The sequence below is a fragment of the Protopterus annectens genome, chromosome 7.part0 (genome assembly GCF_019279795.1).
Source record: "Protopterus annectens isolate FY-2018-M chromosome 7.part0, PAN1.0, whole genome shotgun sequence".
Lineage (NCBI taxonomy): Eukaryota > Metazoa > Chordata > Ceratodontiformes > Protopteridae > Protopterus > Protopterus annectens.
In genome coordinates, this window is record NC_056739.1 from 614,072,321 (window position 1) to 614,096,327 (window position 24,007).

Genomic DNA, 24,007 nt, shown 5'->3' on the forward strand with positions numbered 1-24,007 from the left:
GTACAGGGGGGCTTTCCCCCTGCTTATCTGTAGTGTAGGATATTATATTTGAGTTGGGGGGGTGGTGTGTATGTGTTTGTGTGTGCTGTATCTGTAGTGTAGCGTTGGGATTTTGAATTTCGCAGTTTTAGGGTTTCAGTGTTTGATGTCTTTGGCTATGTAATTTTGAAATACTGAAATTCGGGATTTCTGTATTTCGAAATTACATAGTGAATATATATATATATATATATATATATATATATATATATATATATATATATATATATATATATATATATATATATATATATATATATATATATCACAGTGCCGTCTTTGTGAGATTGTGTAAAAACAGGGTCCACCAAGTGAAAGTACTCCCCAAGACTTGCAAACAAATTCAGTTCCAGCAATACTACTCTCCTTTTTTTGTTGACTTCATCTCTCCATTTGGACCCCTTTTCATCTCTCCATTCTTTGGTGTAGGTAACAAGATGAAACCTGGCAAATGGTTGAGAGAAAACTTTTGAAGCAGTTGAGTTCAGCAAAATGCATTGACATGGATAGTGACTGTATGGTGGGTAAAGAGACATACAAATAGAGCTGAGGTCATGAACTAGCGCATAGCTGTCATTAAGGAACTTTGGTCATGGTCTGGTGAACGAATGTACTGGAATACCCATATTTAATCTGAAATGAAAAAGCTAATCCATTAAGTTGACATATAACAAAGAGAGAGAGAGAGAGAGAGAGAGAGAGAGCTGATGGCAAAACATGCAAATAATAATCACAGATCACAAGAAAATGGAAGGTGGTGACTGTGTGATATATATTCAAAAGACGTTGCTTGAGCACAGTGGCTTGCCTGTTTGTCAAATAAGAGCTGAGTAGGTTGATAGAGTTTATATGCAGGCTTAGAATGTTTCAAATGCAAGACCAAGGCATTTCTTACTCAGGTCTGAATCACACGAGGTTAAGGACAAAATAGTGATATCATTGTGGAGACCAAACAGCATGTATCCCACTGAAGATAAAGCAAAGTGTTCTTCTAATGATTATTCTGTCCGAACTGAGAGAAAGTAGGCAAAATTAGTGATGTCAATGAAGGAATGTTTTTTTCAGACAAATAAAATTACAAGTCCTTTATTCACATCTGTTTAGAATGCATTTTCCTATGGGGTGCAATACATTCTCATACACTTAACAAGTACATAAAAGTGATAAAATACTATGAGCTCAGCTGAGTGGAAAAGAACCGTATAGCTGCAGCACCCGGAGATGGAAGTGGGCCAATAAGAGCCAGGTAAATTAAAGAACATGTCTATTATGCAGCTGAATGTTTTATTAACATCCACAGACCAGAAGGTGTTTCTGATTTTCAGGACAAGACTGCCACAGCAAGAAAAACTTGTCTCAACTTGTTAAGAAATAACTGGGATGATAGTTTCAAGCTGCCTTTCTATGATGGAGGAGTACATAAGGAGGTCTAATTTTGGTTGAGTTTGTTTGGACTTACCAGACTGAAGGCTCAATGTCTTGAAATGAATGTCGTAATACTGATTTACTATGCAAATTATTATGATTAATTAGCTCTTAGTCAATATTGTGTGCAATACTTAAAGCAACTAATGTACATTGAAAAATAGTAAATAACTTACTTCTCTTGTAAATAGTTAACAATTACTGTGCCACACACTAGCAGGGATGCCAGCAGCTTATCGTCCACTTTTACTTAGATTGCACATCACCCCCAGCTTTTCAACTTAGTATTACCAAACCCAACTAGTAGTTCTCCTCAGCTGTTACCCCACTACAGCCTACCTCCCCCTAACCTACATCACTATTTTAAAGTTACTTAATATGCAAAAAGTAAAGACACCTTTTGTAGTAAGAGATTAGCACTCTATGCTTTAACTAATCTGGCTTTAATCCATCTTGCCTTCTGGGATAGTGCTCACAGTGACTGATAGTTTTATTTAGGCAACCACACGCACACTGAGGACGGGTGCTAACCACTCCATTCACCCTCACTATACTGGGGCTCACTCTGCTCCCCTACCTTTCCCCCATTCCCACACCTCCCCAATTTCTTTACCTTTATATTTCCCACTAGTTAATCACTCCCCATCCCAGCTTCAAACTCCACCCACCACAATCTCTCATTTGCTCTTTGTTCAAATCTACAACACCCCCTAGCCACATCTACATACACTGAATCCCAGCCCTCTCTCTCCCCTCTACCCTCACATAATACTTCCCTTTCAAACCTCTTGATTATTTTCTCCATCTCCTTTTCTACATTCCTATCTCCCAATACTCTATTTCTCACCTACCCCCCATCTATAGACTCTCCCTCACTCTTTCAACAAACTCTCACAAACATGCTCCCACTCTTCTTTATCTTATCCTGCTTAAGTATTCTAACTCTTTGTACATCTTACTATGGCCCCCTGATCACACCAGTGTCTTATATGGTAAAAAATGAAAGCCACTGGAGCAAACACAGCAGTAAAATCCACAAAAGTTTAATAAAATCAGAGGGTTGGCGCTTTCATGTCCCACAACTAGGCACTTCTTCAGACATACTATAAAAAACATCACAGGTATTTATAATATAATCAATTATTCAATGGAGCAATTTACGTTCCTTAAGCACAGGCTTTAAAGGAACATACCCATTCAAACCAGGGCTTTTGTGTGCTTGCAATCGTACAATCCATTTAGTCTCTGCCTTTTTCAATTATATTATTCAAATCACCACCTCTGTCATTAATTTTAAAACATTGTAAAGCTAAAAAACAAAAAGAATGACCAACATTACTTTCAATATATTTATATAAAGCACTGGTAGGATCTTTATGTCTAATGTACCCCAAATGTTCAAGCAAATGTTCTCTTAGGGTCCTAATTGTTTTCCCCACATAAAAACTATTACAACGATTACACAGAGCAAGATAAACTAGCCCCCGAGTGGAGCAATCAGCATAGAACCTAGGTATAAATATAAAACCAGTGACAGAATGTTGAAACTCCTTAGCTGCAGATTATTGGCATGGTGCACAATTTCTAACAGCAAAAGTACCCTTCCTGTTAGAATAAGGTATATCAACTTTCCTACTCCCATAGCAAAGCTGCTTTTTTAATGACAACCCATTCTTAAAACAAAAATGTGGTGAGCTACCAACAATTTCTGATATAGTATCATCTGAAGTTAATATTGGCCAATTCTTATGTATCACATCACAAATTCTACCTACATCACTGGCAAACGTGATAACAGGTGTAACAAAATCCACAGTCTTATTCTTCTTACTACAATGAGTATCACCTCTACATGAAAAATACGGTTTAGCTGAATTCTTTCTATTACTAGTAACCATGTTCTTGGCCTTAATAAAATCATTACAAAAATAACGACGCTGAATTAAATCATTCTGTAAGGTCCCGAGTGCACATTGGAACCTATCATCATCAGTATGTAACCTAGACATCCTGTATGCGTGATTCATAGTGATATTCTTAAAGACAAACCCAGAACGAATACTATTACAGTGCAGAAGTGTATTTTTTTCTACAAGATTTCCTATACAAAGATGTATGTAAACCTCCCATTTCATCCTTGTACAAGTGAACATCAAGGAACTCTATGCATTCATTATGCGTATTCATAGTAAAACGTAAAAATTCAGTCATAGATTTGAGCTTTTTCATAGCCACAGTAATTATTCAAATTATTTGATTTTTATTGCCTGTACACTCTTAGACCTTATATTAGAAAATAATGTTTTTATGTTTAAATATCACATTTATCTGCAGAAGGTTTGCATAGCTAAGGGCACATCTTGTGCCAATAGCTACGCAAACCTAGTGATGGCTAGTGCTGAATGGGAATTTGAGTATGTATTGAGTTCACACCCATATCGTAAACACCTCCGATTTTATAGGAGATTTGCTGATGATATTTTTCTTTTATAGGATGGGAGTATGTCAGAGTTGGAAATGTTTATTTCTTATCTTGAATCTACGACTGAATTCTTACAAATCCCTCTCACTGCCCTGCTCTCTCTACCCGAATCTCTCCCTACATTCCCAAACGTTGTCTCTACAATGCAGACCTACATCTTCTGGAAGTCTATAAGCCCAGCAAACAAACTGGGAAACTTCTTTATAGCCATTATGTTGCTACTATTTGGAATAAATGTCCCCTGGACCTAAAAACAACCTCAAGTACTTCCTGCTTCAAAAAAAAAGACAAAATATTACATGATCAGAACATGGTCCTGCCCCTGTCTCACTCCAACCTGACCTACCCCTCCACCATCTTCCCTTCCTCCTCCATCTTTCTAGAACTTTATTAGCAATCATCCTTACCCCTAATTATTTTAATCTACCTTAATGTCAAATAGAACTGTAACAGATCTTACTTTAATTATACCCCACATGCCAATCAAACTATAAATCAATATTTTACTAACTGTAACATGCTTCTTCTACCCTCTGTTCATATGGAACTAAATAAGCTTTGTCTACAAATCTGTCTCTGTACCTTAGTAGTTTTTATTGTATAGTAAGCACCCTACTGGTGCATCTTGTGCATCTTGTTCATGGTTTATGTATTTTTATCTGGTCATTGTTTGTTTTTTGTTATGGAGCTTTTCTCCTCGGGCCTCTGCTGAAAAAGGGCTTCTAGCCCAGGCAGACTAACCCAGTTAACAAATGTCAAATAAATAAATAAATAAATTATTGACAAGACAGTTTATTTGGGAATTTGCTGCATAGACTTATTATTGGGACACAGATGTGAAGATAAGATATGGCAAAAGGCATGTTGTTATTAGTGACTGAACTTTGAGTTATAATATAACAAAGTTTTACTTCAATAATTGGAAGAGGAGCTCCTTCCTGAGAATGTAATAAAATTCAGCAGTGGGTGATTAAATCTGATTATAGGTGGGATTCTCTCACTAGCAAGTATTTCTGTATAGATCATGATTCAGCAGAGGGTTCAGTAACTGAGGTGAAATGTAATAGTGCTGAAAATGGAACATATGATACAGGCATTACATTTCTTTGTGGTGCGACATTTACTGATATTTTTTAGCTTTTCCAGTGTCCAAGATATTTTTTCTTACTAGTAAAGAATGTTATGAGAAATTTATAATGCAATGAGAAGATGGAAGTTTAAGAGCAGTGTATCTTCAGTTATAGTTTAAGCCTGGCCACTGGAAGAATTTATCTTTGTCGATAATGGATACTTAGTGAGATAGCTGGAAAAAGCTAACCTTTAAAACAAGCATCAATCAAGTGTAAATGCCAATAGTTAATATGATAAATATCAAGGGAGGAGCAAAGACTGGCCTTGCATGAGTAAGCAGCTACTGCTGCCAAAAGGTCACTTTTCTGTGAACAAGAGCTAATTGCCTTGGTTGAGTTTGTTTTCGCCCATTGGATATAGTTAATTTAATGCTGATGAGCTGAGAAAATGGAGGAAGTTCTGAAAATATTTCAGGAGCAACATTAGTGGTAGGTGTTTAGGGCACTGAGACGCAGGTCTTGCACAAAAATGCATTATATGGAACACTCAAGATAGTATTCAAGGGAATTGTAAAGTACAGCTATGCAGATAGGAATTGCTGATCTTTTCAGAAGGAATTCATTGAGGATAATTTTTATAATACAAGAGGTGAGAGGAAAGGTTCCTGTAATGAAAGGAATGGATAGTAGGAGACTGAGATTAAGGAAAATAGACACAGGAAATTTTTACAGGAGCGGAATAAATTGTTAGACAGTGAGATGGATTCTTCTATGTACGTGGGTTTGTCAGTTGCCCTAGTATGAAGCAAATTCAAAGAGATTTAAAACTGCTTGTATGTAAGACTGTACACAGATGTTTTTATGCATCGCATAGATTATCAGATGTTCACTAAACCAGATAGTAGATGCTGTGGGTGTCAGGGGGAGGTTTTGCAGAGCTGGAAACATTGTTTGGTTTTGTCCATTATGAATGTTTCAAATTTGATCTAAGAGACCTGATGAAGACTTTAGATGGAAGTGCTTATCTAAGATAACGCCAGATTATTTGAGAAGAATGACAAGCCTAAGACTATTATTGTAGGCATTAAGTAAACGCAGATTATAAATTTAGCTCTTCTGCATTTACTTGGTGTTGATCTGCTGAGAGCTGTATTAACAGGCAGTGCAGCTAACTATTGAAAATAAAATTATTGCCCAACATTAAGGCCCTAAAAACAGAGACTGAGGTTAACACAAACTTGGAGATATACCCTTTTTTATGTTTTAGGATCCCTTTACAGGGGATATTGTAACATGAAGTGATGTTACCATGCACTCTGATTTTGCTGGGCTAATTCAAGCTACTGAAACCGAAAAAGCAACTATGTTTATTATGATGATGCTTGCAAAAATAGCAGCAATAGGAAAATGGACATCAAATGTTGTGCTACGTAGAGCTGATGTTTTTCAGCTGACAAGTGGGTTGGACATAGGAAAAGCTAAGGTAGTCAAGAAAAATCATGGATGAAAATTAGCAACACCAGGCATCCTTGGCACATTTATAATAACAGGATAGCAAAGTAATGCATGAGCAGTATTAATGAAACTGTGCTCAGAAAAGATAATGTAGATATTTTATAGGCCATGATCTTTTTGTCAGTTTGTTTGTTTTAAGATATTGTTGTAGATATTGGCAGGAGCTGAGAATTAGAAAGTTAATTATCGTTCAGTGCATTGATAATTGGAGTATGGGCTTAAACCTATCTGGTCCCACCAGCATGCCTGTATATTTGTAGATGTGTTTGAACAGAGCTGCAAAGTTGAAAATGTTCTATTTTAATTGTTATTAACATTGTTTATCCATTAAATATAGAATGCTGGGTAGTTTTGATTTTATATTTATGGTAAGTTCAATGTAAATATATGAAGCAGATGATTTGTTCTCCACATACACATTAATAGCAAACTGTATGCACAGCGAGTTAGGTGAAACTAAAGCAATGAGATGTGCATGTTTTAAGGAATGAGAGGAGAGTGATAACTAATAATATGCATTATAGGATGCGATTATGTACATCACATGAATGGTACACATGATAGATGCTTGCAACATCAATAATGATCTATGTGGATAAAAAAAATTGACCTGGTTGTCCTGAAGAGATCTGGAGTCTTTATTAGTTCTTGTACTGGACTGGTGCAGGCATAGATTTGATACAGAGTATTTTTTATGTGTGAGTGTTAAATGCAGTCAAATAGGTAACCAGCTAGTGCATAATATCAACATCTGTCACTTTTTTAAATGTTCACATTCTAGCATTAACTTCAGTATTGGACAAATACTTTATTTGAATAAAGTAGATTTTTTTTAATGTAGACAAGTGTTTTGTATAATGTACTTTGGTTTGTCTGTGGCTCATGCTTCACAAGGTGAGCAACCTGGACTATATTCAGAACTTATTAAGTTTAAATCACAGATACCCTTCCATTATTAGTTTTTTTAAATAATGATCTTTAAGGTAAAATATGTCCTCTGAACAAAATTCATCCTTATTTTACTTTCAAGATTTTGCAAGGATTTATAAGTGATTCCACTGTACTGAAATGTGTTGCTAATCACACTCTGTAACCATTATATTGTGTAGATCAGAGAAATGTTGTCATGTTAGACTGTTTCCTAGGAATCAAAGTACTGATTTACACAGTTCAGCAGCAATTCAGAGACACAGATGCACTTAGCTTGCTGTGAGACTGATTTGTGTACCACAGGAAATCCAAACATACTGCATTATGAGAAGCAATGCTGTATGACAAAGCATCCAGATGCTGAGAAAGCATTAAGATATACATTAGCCTTCCACAAAAGTAATGTAAGAACAAGTGCAGATCAGTCTATGGTACAGGAGGGGGCAAGACCTACCAGATGAAGTACATCTGTTCACATTCTAGTTTTGTGCTATACAAATGGCCACAGTCCTACTCACTACTTTTTCAAGGAATCAGGCAAATCTTCTGTGTTGTGCTGCAGAACATTTGTTGCACTTTTAGTGGTATACTAGTTCTCACAGATATACTGGATTAGTTTCATTACATTGATACAGAAAATACAGTAATGGTCATGGATTATGCTGTCTCATCACTAGCATTACTGCACACTGTTCACTAGATAGGCAACTTGCACAAATTTTTGCAAGAAAACTATGGTCATGAAAAAGAGCAGTCTGTATTAGTGTGGAGGAGCCTCACAGACCGTGGTCATGAAAAAGAGCAGTCTGTATTACTGTGGGGGAGCCTCACAGACCGTGGTCATAAAAAAGAGCAGTCTGTATTAGTATGGAGGAGCCTCACAGACCGTGGTCATGAAAAAGAGCAGTCTGTATTAGTGTGGAGGAACCTCACAGACCGTGGTCATGAAAAAGAGCAGTCTGTATTAGTGTAGAGGAGCCCCACAGCTCATTTCAAGAAAAAAAAAACATTTCTTGAAGTACTTCCTGACCAGTGTTACAAATGTGTTATGTTTTAGGAAACACTGCCCCATCACTGGCGTGACTTCAGACTGGGTTTTTTTGTAGGCTTAGGCAAGGCTTTTGATTCAGTCTGTTACAATCTTCTCACCATTGACCTTAAGAGTCTGAGATTATTAAGATGATTAGTTAGAGAACTTCAAATAATGGAAACACCACGGAAGGTAAAATCACCTCCCATGCTTTAGCAGGAGGGACAAGACTGCTTGATAGAAGAACCCTTCTGTGCTTCCAGTATTAAATATCCTTTATTAAATAATCAATATTTTCCTCTATTAATTGTTTCATAATATTATGATTAATAAATGCAGAAATTTGTTGATCATGTAAGTTACCTTCTAATAGGTTGTAAATGTCGTGAAGGGCTGATTTAAAATTAAAAATAATAAAAACAATTAGCTTGTTCCTTTTAATATAGTTTAAATGCTTGATTGAATTTTACTCTTAATAAGATTTCAATGCCATATATTTCTTCTTTTATTTAATCTTGGGTCTTCTTATTAAATATTCAGTCCTTGAAATATTAAAGAATATATCTTAACTGTTTTTTTTTTTCTAAAACTACAGGTGCCTTGTGATCCAACATTTCTGGATTTTTTATTTAATAAATTTACCTTGTCTAGTTGTAGAGATACACAATTTTGCACTTTCACATAAGTGAAAATGTAATTCTCCTGAATATTCTGCAGAGCTGGCCGATTTTTTATTTTTTTTGTTCACACCATGAATAATTTTAAAAACAACCAGTGCATCAAAATATTGAAGTGAGGAGTTAATAAAAAAATCCATGATTGCAATATGAGAGATGAGAATGAACTTTTGACATAAAAGCATTTTGGAAAAATATATAAAAGAGCTTATTTGCATATTTTTTTCTGCATACAATATACATAAATTTTACGTACCTGTAAACCAGTCTTTTGAATTTGTTTTAACCTGATTAGGTATGAAGATAAACAGAAAGAAAAGTCTATGTTATAAGTAACTCTAATTAAAAAGTACATTTTTTATTTATTTAGCAAGTGTTAACCAGGTAGGTGAACTGGCCTATGGAACCTTTTCAGTCAGACTCAGCCAAAGATGCCAGACAATACAGCAGAAACATTTACATAAGCACTTGCTGGAGATGTTGTAGGCCAGTTAGTGCAAGTTACAAGGTTTGATCCTGATCCCTACCCATCCCTCTTTGGAATTTGCTTGTTCTTCCTGTGTCTCTGTGGTGCTCCTCCCAATTTTGAAAAACATGCTGAGTGGTTCCATCTCTAACTCACCAAAGAATGGAGCTGTGGGTAGCAGCACAGATTCTACATCATGCTCTACAGGGGGAAGAGTTGTACAGACCAGCCACTTTGGGCATCTATTGTAGTGTACAGTATCCCCAAGCTAGGAGAACTGGATCACAGACTGAGCACCCTGGAAGAGCTAGCCACTCAATGCTTAAAATATGGCTCTAGGTGATTCTGTCATGATGACTAATGTAATCAGATGAGCATGAGTATTTGCTAGTGATAAACTGGTTGAGGACCCAGCCTACTCTAACTCATGCTAACAGTGGGAGTGGTGTATGTGCCTTCCATAAAGCCCAGCAGCCCTGGGTGAATAAATTGCTGGCTGGCCAGTGTCCAGTTTGAATTACCTGAGATAGCTCTTTTGAGTGGAAGCTGGATGTAAAACCAATCTACCTGACAAACATGAACAAAGAGTTGCTACACTCAGTGTAGGTTCACTACAGGATGCAGCTTGGAAATAGATGATTTGATGGTAAGGAGGAGGCTGGACATCCTATGTATTCAAGAGACAAAATGGAAGGGCAGTGCAGCAAAGCCACCTAGCCTGTGATCCAGAGTCTTCTACTCATGAAAAGGCAAGGCTATAAATTGTGTGGGAATTGTGGTTAGGGAGAGACTTCAGAAAACAGTGAAGGATGTCATCATAATTAGTGACAGACTCTTGGCAGTCAGACTCCAGTGTAATGATAGGGCAGTATTTATAATCTCAGCCTATGCCCCACAGTAGGGCTGTGATACTGTGGGAAAGAGTGTATTCAGACAGCAGTTGCAGGACATAACAGATAAAGCAGGACAATATGATTATGACTAGTGTCAATAATAGGTGATGTGTGCACACATATTGGGACAGACAGACAGAACAGGTTATGAGGACTGCCTGGGTCTAAATGGTTAGGGCAACAGAAATAAAGGAGATGCCATTCTGGACCTCTTTCTGGGAGATGGCTTAATATTAGCCAAGACATGGTTCAGAAAGAGAGACAGTCACAAGATAACATATAAGAGTGGCCAACATGGAGATCAGGTAAACTTCCTCGAATTAAGAAAAGGGAAGTGGGGTAGAATTAGCAATTACAAAGTTATCCCCAGTGAAACAGTTGGTCCATGGTATAAACCATTGGTTGTCACAATCAGCTGCAAGCAGTGAGTTCAGAAAGCTGTAAGGTCATCAACAGAAACCAGGCTGAAGAACTGGAAGTTGACTGGAGAGAAAGCATAACAGCTTAAGGAATTACTCAAAGCAGAGCTCCAACACCTCAAGAAGAAGAGATAATAGCTGGAGCTGAAGGAGAATGGCAGACCTTAAAACAACATGAGTGAGGAGTGCAGAACAGATATGCAGCTCAGTTTGGTATGAAAATAAGGTACATAAAGAAAACTGGTGGTGAGATGCACAAGTCCTCCAGGAAGTCATCAAAACAAAGAAGGCAAGCAGGAAAAAGGGAGAGATAGAAAAACAGACCAGGCTAAGAAGGAATGAAGGCTGGCTAACAAAGAGACTAAGAAAGGAGTTACAATAGCAAAGAATGAGGCATAACGGGCACTCAACCAACTTCTGGAAAGTGACTCATTAGGTGGCACAAAGAAATTATCAGGCTGCAAGGCAAAGACAGAAAGATAAAGAAGATAATCAGACACCCTTCATAAGGGATGCCAACAACAACCTGCTCATCAGTCCACAGGACATCAAAGGCAGCTGGAATGTGTATTTCCAGCATCTTCTGAATGAAGAAAACCCCAGCAAAGCTGTACTGTCCCAGACACATCCTACAATGAGAGACGAGGAGGAGCCCAACCTAGAAGAAGTAAGAACAGCACTAAGGAAAATGAAGCCAGGAAAAGCAGCAGGCTCAGATGAGGTCACAACAGATATGATAAAGATGCTAGACATAAGACAGGGAAGAAATGGCTCTGGGGTACTCATAGCAATGGAGAGGGAAAGATGTATCCCAGTTGACTGGATAACAATCATACTAGTGCCATTGTTCAAGAACAAAGGGGACATTCACAAATGTGGGCAGTACAGAGATATCAATATCCTGTCACACTACATGAATGTTCTGGAGAGGGTGATCAATAAACAAATACACAGAGTATTTAAATTTCAGAACAGGATGCAACACAAATGACCCAATGTTTTACAGTGAAACAGATAGTTGATAAGAAGTTAGAGATGAGGAAAGAGTCCAACAGGGCATTCCCAGACTTGGAGAAAGCATATAACAAGGTCCCAAGAAAGATGATTTGGGCAGTCCTGCCATGATTCAAAGTTCCACAAACATTGGTAGAATTAGTTCAGACAAACAGTGCTTGTTCTCACAGAGGGGTTTCCAGTGGCAGTGGGTGTGCATCAGGGTTCAGCTCTGAGCCCACTGCTGTCATACTAGTGATGGACTACATTAGCAAACAGGTTGGAGGGGACAGATCAAAAAAGTTGTGTATACAGTTAATGTGGCATTATAGGCAGACTCTGAGCAAGAACTTCATCAAAGGATAGGTGAATGGAATGAAAAATTGAAGGCACGTGTGGCAAAACTGAGTACAGATAAGACATAATGGCAACAAATGCAGGAAATCAGAAGAAGTTGACAACTGAGAGAGAAGGGAAAATAGTGGAACAAGTATCTGGGAGAGGTCATTCAGGAGAAGGGAAGTCTGAATGAGGGGTTCAAACTAGAATCAGAGGGGCTGCACTCAAATGGCCCAGAGTGTCAGGTGTAGTATTTGACAGAAGAATGCCAAAGAAGCTGAAAAGTAAGGTACATGAAAGAGTGGCATGACCAGTTTTACTGTATGGTACAGAAACCTTTGCAGTAAAGGCAGAGCAGCTGGAGAATCTAGAGATGATGGAGATGAAGTCACAGTGGAGATGTGGAGATTTCAGCATTCCAAACAACATCATCAGTGCATCCAATCACCATGGACTTAGAACTGCATTTCAGAACTCCCGAGATCTACAAACAGCCACCTATTTTGTAGCTAACTAATCTTAAAGTTTTTTCCCCTTATTATTTCTCTAACTCTGAGTGTCCATCTCCGTGCACTTGGAACGGCATTTCAGAACTTCCGAGGTCTACGAACTGCCACATATTTTGTAGCTAACTGACCTTATAGTGTATGTTTCATCCACATTACCTTGAAATAGGATATAGTAAACACTTTTAAGACTGTATCACCCCATTGTTTGTAATCAGTGACAAGCACACTTCCTGGGTCACACAATAGTTTAACCCCCCCCCCCTCCAGCAGGCCTCCTGATTCCCACAGCAGTTTCTTTTTCCAATCCTTACCCTATTTCAAGTTGGACTAACCCCTACAGTCAATTGACCGATAACCCTAAACTGTCATGGACAGTCCTTTACAATGCCGGCTAGCTAGAACAAACAGCATAGTATAACCTTTTTAACCTACTTATGTTTTTAAGATATTTTCTCTCTTTGTTATCAGAATCACAGTCTAGAGTATTTCCAACTTGAGGAAAGACAATTCATACCTTTTCTTCTCCTTTACAGACTGATTATCTCAGGATGAAGAATCCGGTGCTCGGCCCCTTTTTTCTGCCACATACCTATAATTTCAGGCTCTGCCTGCATTTTTTCCATTTTTTTCCAATTGTTGGCCTCTCCCTCTTACCTATCTGCACTTATCTGTGGTGACTAATAGTCCTGAGCAGGGAAGGCATCATTTTCACACCCTTAGCTCAGCGTTCCAATTTCATCATTCCCAACAGCATCGTCAGTGCAATCAACATGCTAGTGTGCCTGCCACGTATGTCTTTGATATTTTTTTCTCATATCTGCTGAACTGTTTCTGTAACCATCAAAAGTATTTAAATATTGTGGATGACTTGCTTTACTGAGAAATAAACTGATAACCTGGATGGCATTGTTTCGTATAATATTATATTACTGGTCATCTCTGCTAGGTCTACTCATTATCTGAGCATTTTAGGTACAACCAGTTTGTGTCAGTTGTGATAGGATAGTTTCACAAGTGGCTTAGTTTTATATCAACTGTGTACAGTAACCTGGCATTGTACTTCTAAACTATGTCTCTCAGATGGCAGCAATGTACTAGCGGCTCTACTGTTTTGCATTGTAATTTCCCAGCTTGGACACCACATGCAATTGTCTTTTACAGTCATATTTGTCTATTGCTAGAATTTTATTCACCACTTAGCATAGCTCCTGATGATAGTAGGGCATTAATTTGGTTATTTTAAAAGCTTACACACTCAGTCATTATCTACCCTTACTGCCATAATTGATTTGTTATGCTGTAAGAATTACTGTGCTGTTTTTTGTATATTATACCAATAAGTCAAGCAAAATTAGCAGAAGATGCATGTTAGTGACTAGGTTTTTCAGTTTTTATCTTTCTACTTTAAGTCAGCCGTTTATAGTATGTGACGCCAACACCTTTTGTTTAGATTATTTCTTGCACTGCTTTTATTGTTGCCATTTTCTGCCTGCTCCTTCCAGACCTAAACTACCATTTTACTCTTTTTTTACAGTTTTTGCCCTAATTATTTCTCTAACTCTAAGTGTCCATTTCAGTGAACTTGGATTGGCATTTCAGAACTGCCGTGGTCTATGAACAGCCAACTATTTTGTAGCTAACTGACCTTAAAGTGTGTGTTTCTTCCACATTACCTTGAAATAGGACATAGTAAATATTTTTAAGACTGTATAACCCCATTGTTTGTAACCAGTAGCATGCACACTCCCTGGGTCACACAATAGTTTAACCCCTCTCCCAGCAGGCCTCCTGATACCCATAACAGTTTTGTTTCCCAATCCTTACCATATTTCAAGTTGGACTAACCCCTACAATCAATTGGCTGACAATGCTATACTATCACGGACAGTCCCTTACAATGCAGGCTAGCTAGAACAAACAGGCAGCATAGTGTAATCTTTTTAACCTACTTACGTTTTAAAGATACTTTCTCTCTTTGTTATCAGCCTCACAGTCTAGAGTGTTTCCAATCTGAGGCAAGGCAATTCATGCCTTTCCTTCTCCTTTACAGATCAACTATCTTAGGGTGAAGACTCCAGTGCTCAGCTCAACCCACTCTGTTTACCCTTGCTCCGCTCAGGCTCACTCCACTCTTCTACCCTACCCCATTCCCACCCACCCCTCTTTCCTCTACTTTAGAGGTAATCCCCTAGCACACACCCCCTCCACCTACCCACTCACACTGCTTGATTGTTCTCAGCCCCACCCCCCACAACCCTGCCCTCTCCACCTAACACTACAGGACACACCAACATCATCTCACACCTTCATTCCACTCCTTGCTGCCCTCCTACCCCCCCAAGCAATCTAGCATGCATCTCCACTACTGCATGCTAACAAATACTTTTTTAATACTGTTCCTCTACATTACCCACAACTTCACCACTCTCCACAGATACCATGTCAGAGCCATCCATTCTCCAACTTTGCCTATTTTCACCTCTAACCCTACACTCCACACCTTCTCTAACATCTGTTCACAACTGTATGATAACTCTACCTGTCTTCTTGCCTCTTTCAAACATTTACAAACTTACTGTCTAAATTCCCCTGCATCCCAGCAACACAAACTGACTAAAAATTTAAGACAAAGTATGTTACACTCCACCGCAGGCATTAGACTGGGTGACATTCATCCCAACCCAGGTCCCAAGAACACCCCCTCCACTCCACACACCTCAACACACACCTCCAACTCCCATGTATCCTACCCCCAACTCTCTAAAACCTCCAACTCTGACCTGCTATTCACCGGTTTCAGTCTTCGTAGTATAATGAATAAAGCCAGTGAATTCCAAGCCACCTTAACCAACTACTCCCATGACATAGCAATAATAACAGAAATCTGGCTAAAACCCCACACCAAGAATAATGAGGTTAGCTCAACTGGATATAACATTATTAGACTGGACAGACTAAACAAAAGAGATGGGTGGAGTAGCTGTACTATTTAAAGACAACCTTAAAGTTGAACAGTACAATGCTCCCCACCAAACCTACCCAACTATGAGACTCTAACCACTCGTCTTGTAATAAACCAAAACAAAACAATAATTATCATAGCCTCCTACCTCCCTCCAGGCAACAACCTACCCATCATAGAAGACCTGCTGTCTTGGGCTTCTAGCAAATTCAACTAGGAAAAAATTGTACTGGGTGATTTCAGCCTAGATTGGCAATGCTGAACAGCCAAAGACTCATCTAATTTCATCAATCTCTACAATTTCACCCAGACCATAAACTGTCCAACCAGCACTGGCAAACATTCCAATAGACAGTCAACACTAGACTGGATACTAACCAACAATCCCAACCTCAGTTACATAGCAAGTTTCCTCCCAGGTTTCCTCCCAGACTCCCTCAGTGACCACTCACCTACCTTTCTATACAGAAAACATGTTCACAAGCAAAACTTTATCTCCTACAAATACATCCGCTACAAAAAACTTTTCTCCCCCACAACCTTTAATCAAATTCTATAGCACTATGATTGGATCCTACTCAGGTACCTTTAACTAGAGCTAGCAGTACAATTCTACAACTCTGCCTTCTTTAAAATACTTAATAACCTTGCCCAATGTCCAAACCCCTGCCCTGGTTAACCAAAGAAATCAAACTATTAATCAAACATAGGGAAAGAGCCTGGGCAGCCTACAAATCCACCAAACACACATCTGACCTCACTACTTACAAAAAAAAACATGTAATCAAACAAAAAAAAATCAAATCAGACTCATAACGTGCCAACAACAAAATCTTAACAACCCCTGTAAATTCTGGGAGAATATTAACTATCTCCTATACCCTGGTCACTCCCCTACACCAACCTCAGTAACATCCAACAACTCTGACCCCATCGCAGCTCAAATCAACTCCCACTTCATAAACTCCATAACCTCCCTACTAGGCAACCTACCAAATACCCCACTCACTCTTCCCACCCCTCCTCCTGATGATCCTAACACTTTCTCCTTTACTCCCATTCAAACAAGCTACATAAAATCATTCCTCACTAAACTGAAACCCCACTGCTTGGCAGCAGATCAGCTCTCAAGCAAATTTCTAAAAATTGCAGCCCCATCTGTTGCCTACCCCATATCTATACTGATTAATCACTCAGTTGCTGAACACTATGTCCCACATCTCTGAAAAATATCCCTCATCATCCCACTGCATAAAGTTTATCATTCCAAAGACCTAACCATCTACCGCCCCATTGCCATTCTTTCCCCACTAGCTAAAATCTTTGAAAAATGCATCCACAAACAACTCCTCAGCCATCTCCTTAGCAAGACTCTATTATCCAATTCAAAACACGGGTTCAGCTCTAAACATAGTACATCAACTGCTCCAAAATCTTTTATGCACACCATCCATCATCTTCTCAATGAAGGCCAAGCAGTCTCCTCCATATTTCTTGACATGTCAAAAGCCTTTGACACCATTTCTCACCAACTACTTCTCAACAAACTTTCTACCTATGGCCTCAGCTCATCTTCTCTATCCTGGTTTCTCAGATATCTCTTAAATCGTCATCAAGCTACTAAATAGGAAAACAATCTATTCCCCCCTACTCTCCACCTCTGTCGGTCTGCCCCAAGATGCAATACTTGTCCCCCCTCCTCTTTATCTTATTCACAAATTACCTGAATGCTGCTACCAATCTAAGGTTAAGTCACAAGTGGCAGACCAGAGGTTATAGATCAACAAAAATTTGGTTTATTAGTCCACAGGTACAAGCGCTTTCATCCCAATCAAGTCACATAAGGAAATTCATCAGATACAAGGTTTTAAAATTTAAAACTCAAATAAATAGACTTGAATAGGTGACATCACTTCCTATACCATATTTAAAGGACAACTGACAAGCAAAATATGTCATTACTGTTTAAATGCAACCGTAAGACATAAGACATGTAAAATGCAACAATAAACACAGAAGTAAAATGCACAAGACACATAGAGAGATAAGAATTTCTCAAATTAGTACAAAAATATATAAATAAGTAAACAAATGTATAAAAAGCAGTTGTTATAGTGCTGTATTCTATCGATACCCTACCATCAATTAATATGCTTTGAGCATGATAAATAGGACAGTAAGTAAATGACATATTCCAAAAGATTTTTTTTTATTTAAATTAATATCCTTAGAATGCATAGACTGTATCAGATCAGTAGTGAAAAGAGTGCTGGTAAATGAAAAGAATTAATACATATAAATATATATATATATATATATATATATATATATATATATATATATATATTTTTTTTTTTTTACCAATCTAGCCACCATTGTCCAGTTCTCTGATGATGACACCCTTATATGCTCTGCCCCTCTTCAACAAAACTCTAACCAAAAATACAATCGTCTTTCAAAATATAAAAAAATACTTGTGCATACATCAACTAATCCTAAACCCTAACAAAACCAAATTAATAATCTTCAAATATAAAGAATCCAAACTCTTATCAATCCTCCCTATCTATCCACTCCTCAAACGGAACCAAAACTGAAACCACAACTTATATTATATGCCTAGGTGTCATTATTGATGAGAATCTAACTTTTGAAAAACATCTCACTCTGACAATCAAACAAGTTCACATTAAGCTTGGCACCTTATATAGAGTCAGACCATATCTTACCCACAACTCCAGACTCATCACTGCCCATTGTCATCTGCTTTATTCCCTCCTCTACAGATCTCATATTCTCACTAACCTCCACAAAACTAACCTAAACAAGCTAGAATCTTGCTACAACAAAATTGCCAAATTTGCCACAAATGTCCCACACAGATCTCACCACTGCACTGTGCTCTCCCAACTAAACTGGCTAGCACTCCCAAACCTTATAGCTGTCAACCAACTTACTATGACCCACAAGTTGATCTACCAACCCTCAAACTGTCCTGCTCTCGCCAATCTTGTACAACCTTGTCACAATCCCAGGCCCCTTAGACTCTCTGATAAACCTATGCTGAAAGTCACAACTATTTTGGTAACTGTCTACTTCAATAAAATCACCAAACTCTGGAACACCCTCCCCAAAACCATCACAGAAAACCCACACCTTCACAAGTTTAAGCAACTATTTCATAACTACCTAGCTAATCGCTGGCTCAGCTCCTATCATACTCCTGGCTAAACTCCTTTTATCCTGTCGCACCCTCTCTAGGCTCTTCCATAATCTACATCTGTTTACTACTACATCTCTCAGATTTCTGCTATTCTTTTCAAGGTTCCTATAACTCCACCTGTCTAAGGACATTTGACTTCACTGTAAATGCAATCATCATCTGTTGACTTTGCAAAATTTCTAGACTGTTTCTAACTATACACCACATGTAACTTTTATTTGAGCAAGTTGCTATATTGTGTTTGTATCATCATTTTAGTGATCTGTATTTAAGCTTGTAACAGAATTCTATGTGTTTTTAAAATGTTTTATGTAAAACTATCTTATATGTAAATACTGTACTGACAAGTTTTTGTATTGTGTACTGCTTTTTGCCTGGAGCTTTTCTCCCTAGGCCTCCGCTGAAAACGGGCTCCTAGCCCAGTAGGATTTTTCTGGGTTAACAAATGTAATAAATAAAAAATAAATAAATAAGTGAAAATGGGTGGTAAGATGCACACTGTGGGACTGATAAAGAAATAAGGAAATAAGGGCAGAAGCCAAAGTTGCTTCAGTTGCGGAAAAGGTCAAATGAAACAGATTATGGTAGTTATAGAACACATGCAGAAAAGCAGAAGGTAGTCTGGTAAAGAAGATTTGGGACAGACAGAGAGAAGGCAAGAAGCATCTAGCAAAGAGGTGGATGCATTGTGTGAGAGAAGACCTGCAACAGACAGTCACGAGTAACAAAGAATGTAGGAGACTGAGGCTCTTGCCACCCCTCTAGTGCCTTTTTTAGGCAAAGTTTAAATGACAAATTCACCACCGTAACCGGTACAAGCAAGCAAAATCTGAGGGTAATGCTACTCAATGCTAGAAGTCTAAACCTCAAAATGGACTCACTCGAGGCACTCCTTAAAATGGAGAACACTGACATCTGTGCAGTGACAGAGACCTGGTTCAAAGCTCCAGAGAGCACCCCTGCATTACCAGGCTTCAATTTATACCACACCTTTCGGCCACCTAACCCAGAAAGAAGCACTAAAGGTGGAGGCGTGTCCATATTCATTAAGGATATCCACACCTCCAGGATAGTTGCACAGCATAATGCATCCGAGATTATCCAAGTGCAACTAACTCTGGGCAAGACCGCAATCCAAATTGTAGCTTGCTACAGACCCTCCACCATGCCCCAGGATTCACACTCCTCATTTCTTGATACACTGGAAAGTATTAGGGTACAACCCAACACCCTAATAATGGGCGATTTCAACTACTCCACCATTAACTTGAAAAACTACTCATGTACCAACTCTTTTGCTCAACGTTTTCTAGAATTCATAAATTCCAACGCCTTGGATCAACTTATTCACACCCCCACCAGGGGCAGCAATATCCTAGACCTGGTCATTACCAACATGGGAAACCGGAGTTCCACATCAGAGGTCAGTTCCTCGTTGGTCAAATCCGACCACAAGCTAATCAGCCTAGACATCCACATCCCACTCCCAGCCCCAATTAGGGAAACCATCGTAAAAAAACTTCTCCAAAGCCAACTTCACACTTCTTAAGGCAGAAGAGGTAAACTTCATGACACCCATGCAGATGGACAATAGAGGTATGACTGCTGAATCCTACACAAATGCACTTTATAAGCACTTACACAAGTGGATGGATCATGCTATCCCTAATAGAACCAAGATGTTATCCTCCAAAAAAAGGAAGCCAATCTAGTGGTCCTCTGCCATAAACAAACTTTACAATAGAAGAAAGAAACTGTTTCAAAAAAGAGTAAAATCCCATGACTGGAGGAACTCCCTGGTCAACCTCAGTAAGAAGCTGAGATCCCTCATAAAATCCTCCAAAGCTAGTTATGAAAACAAAATTGCCACTGACTCTAAAGACAACCACAGAGCATTCTATAGCTATGTCAAGAATCTAAATGGGAACACTCAGATCTGCTCTGAGTTACAGCACAATGGCACTAAATATACAGAGCCAACTGATATTGCCAACATCCTAGCAGATAGGTTCAGTGCTAACTTTACCCCCTCTCACCCCCTAGACGGCCCATCTCTATACCGGAAGAATGCAAAGTTCCTATAATCACGGCTGCACAGGTAAAAAACACACTCTCCAAAGCCAAGAACACAGCATCCATGGGACCTGATAATATCCCAGGCTGCGTTCTACATGAACTACAGAATGAACTGGCACCCTACCTAAGTACCATGTTAAATCATAGCCTCACCTCAGGCTTTGTACCCACTGAATGGCGCACTGCAACAGTTATCCCACTCCACAAAGGGGGAGCCATGACAGACCCCGGGAACTACCGCCCCATTAGCCTGATGAGCCTGGTCTGGAAGGCCATGGAACATATCATTGTGGAACTCATAAACAAAGACATTGGTAACCTCCAAACTCTGGACCCTACTCAGTTTGGATTTGTAAAAGGCAGATCATGTCTTCTAAACCTGAGTGACTTCTTTGAAGCAGTCACCAAAGCCATAGATGAGGGTAAAATGGTTCACACAGCTTATCTGGATCTCGCCAAGGCTTTCGAAACCATCCCCCACTCTGGAATTATAGATAAGCTCACTAAACTAGGTATAAATCCCTATGTCACAAGATGGGTTGCCAACTGGCTCACGGACAGAACCCACACTGTGAAAGTAGCAGATTCCAAATCCGACATCAGACCAGTGACAAGTGGAGTACCACAGGGTTCAGTCCTGGGTCCTCTCCTGTTTGGTATCTACATCTCTGAAGTGCAGGCCAACACAGAAGGTCTTTGGCTAACAAAGTTTGCAGATGACTGCAAACTAGGAGCCATAATCAAAACTCCTAATGATGTGGACAAACTACAAAAGGGCCTCACTGAGACAGATACCTGGTGTCAAAGCCATGACCTGAAGCTCAATGCCAAAAAGTGTATTGTCATCCCATTTGGTAAAAACTCTGTACCCATGAACTACCACATAGCTGGTAGTCTACTTAATGCTGAAAATGTGATAAGAGACCTTGGGACACAGGTGGACAGTAGTCTCTCCTTTGATAATCAGATCGCCACAGTGGTCAGGAAATCCTTCTACATGGCTTATCTCATCACAAATGGATTCTCATCCAGAAAAAAAGAGGTCATTGTTCCCCTCTACTCATCACTCATTAGACCCATTATAGAGTACAACGCCCCTTTTGGTATGTGCCTCACAAGACATCTACAACAACTGGAAAGACCACAGAAATACCTCACAAAGAGGATTACTGGCCTCAAACAGATGCCCTATGCAGACCATCTCAAAAAAACTACAGCTTTACTCCATCGCATATCACCTACTCAGGGGCGATCTCTGCCTAACATACAGAGCTATGTCAAACCCAGAGCTGTTGGACATGCTCCACTTAAAGAAATCCCAATCCCTCTGAGCTACACGCTCTAAGGACCTAAACCTTGTCACCACAATAAACAGAACATGCTGGAGGGATAGATTCCTGTCCCAGAGACTTCCCATACTCTGGAAAAGATTAGCTATCTATGTCAAACAGAGCTCCTCATTAACACTCTTCAAGAAAAATCTTGATGATTGGATGTGAAATGGGAAATTCACCCCGGGGATCACTTCTGTGGCTCTGCTTGACAGGGGCACAGGAAAATAATTTTCTTGGGTGGCGAAAGCCAGGGTACATTTTTTGGCTAGGCTTGTATGGGCCCTAGGGCTGATAGCCTAGTACCTACCTATGAACCTATGAACCTATGAGACTGGCACTGAAAAGTAACAAGTTGCCCAACACCATGACCCCATGTAGACAATGGGAAAAGGGCTCCTGCTGCTGTTGACAGTAGCATAGTTACAGATATAGCACAATACTGAAGTTTCATATAGGAATGGATTATTTTGAATTTTCAGGTAGATACAGTTAATTCCTGACAGAGCAAATTAGTTTACAGTTTAATTTCAAAGAAGCATTTTGATGAATATGATGAGAACTGAATTAGTATTAAGACTGCAGATGGAATACTTAGTTGTTTCTTGTTTTATAGGTTCATTTTAGCCACATCTTTAAAGCACTTAAAGGCATACTGTCTTATCAAATAGTTTTTTATTTGTAACATAAATTTATTAAGTTTGTTTACTAGTCATATTTCATCTGGGAGTTTATTGCACCGCAGGACATTGTATAAATGTAAAATATTCAATTTAGCAGTTAATACCAGATATGAAAAATGTGTCTTTTCTCCTCTGATGACTAAACACATATCAGTAGTGGGTATAGAATAAAAGTCAAGTAAATAATTTATACTTAAAGCATGTCCTATTATTTTAAAGCATTTGCTGATATGCAGTTGAAAGCACTTCCTACATTTAACAGACCTTCCATGTTATCTAAAATTTTACATAATGATTTTTGCTACATATAATTCCAGTCTTGGGAAACAAAAAAACATTAGCTAATGTACAGAATTATTTGTAGATAGAATTTTAAACAGTAAACTTTTTCTCTTCTTAAAAATGAAGATACACTTAAGACTTACTATAATATATTTACTTGTTGTAAAAACATAAAATTAGGTTTGGTAATTTAAAAATGTATGTTGCTACCCCTTTGGTTATGATCTGAGCTGTTATATTTAATGACGTAAATGAAAGACACCTGTTTGACCCACTTAAAATATATTATATTACCAAGTCATTAAAAACAGATTCTGATTTTTAAAGGCAATATGTAAGTGAATCATAACAGATAGCAAGCCAATAAATTGAAAAACTATACACATTAAATAATAACTATTATTTCTAAATTAGAATCTAAGTAATTCCTTAGTCTAACTGGGAAAATTCCCCTATCTTAACTACCTCCAGAAGTAAAACTTTCTTCCTATCAAATTTAATGTAACCCTGACATCAAATGAGGCCTCAAAAATGATTAACTCTATTAACAATCTGACTAAAGAAGAGAACTAAAATACATATTTCAATTAACTTTCTTCTGCCAAATTAAGAAAATATTTATGTCAACACATATTTACCATTGTTGGAACACATTTTGATGCA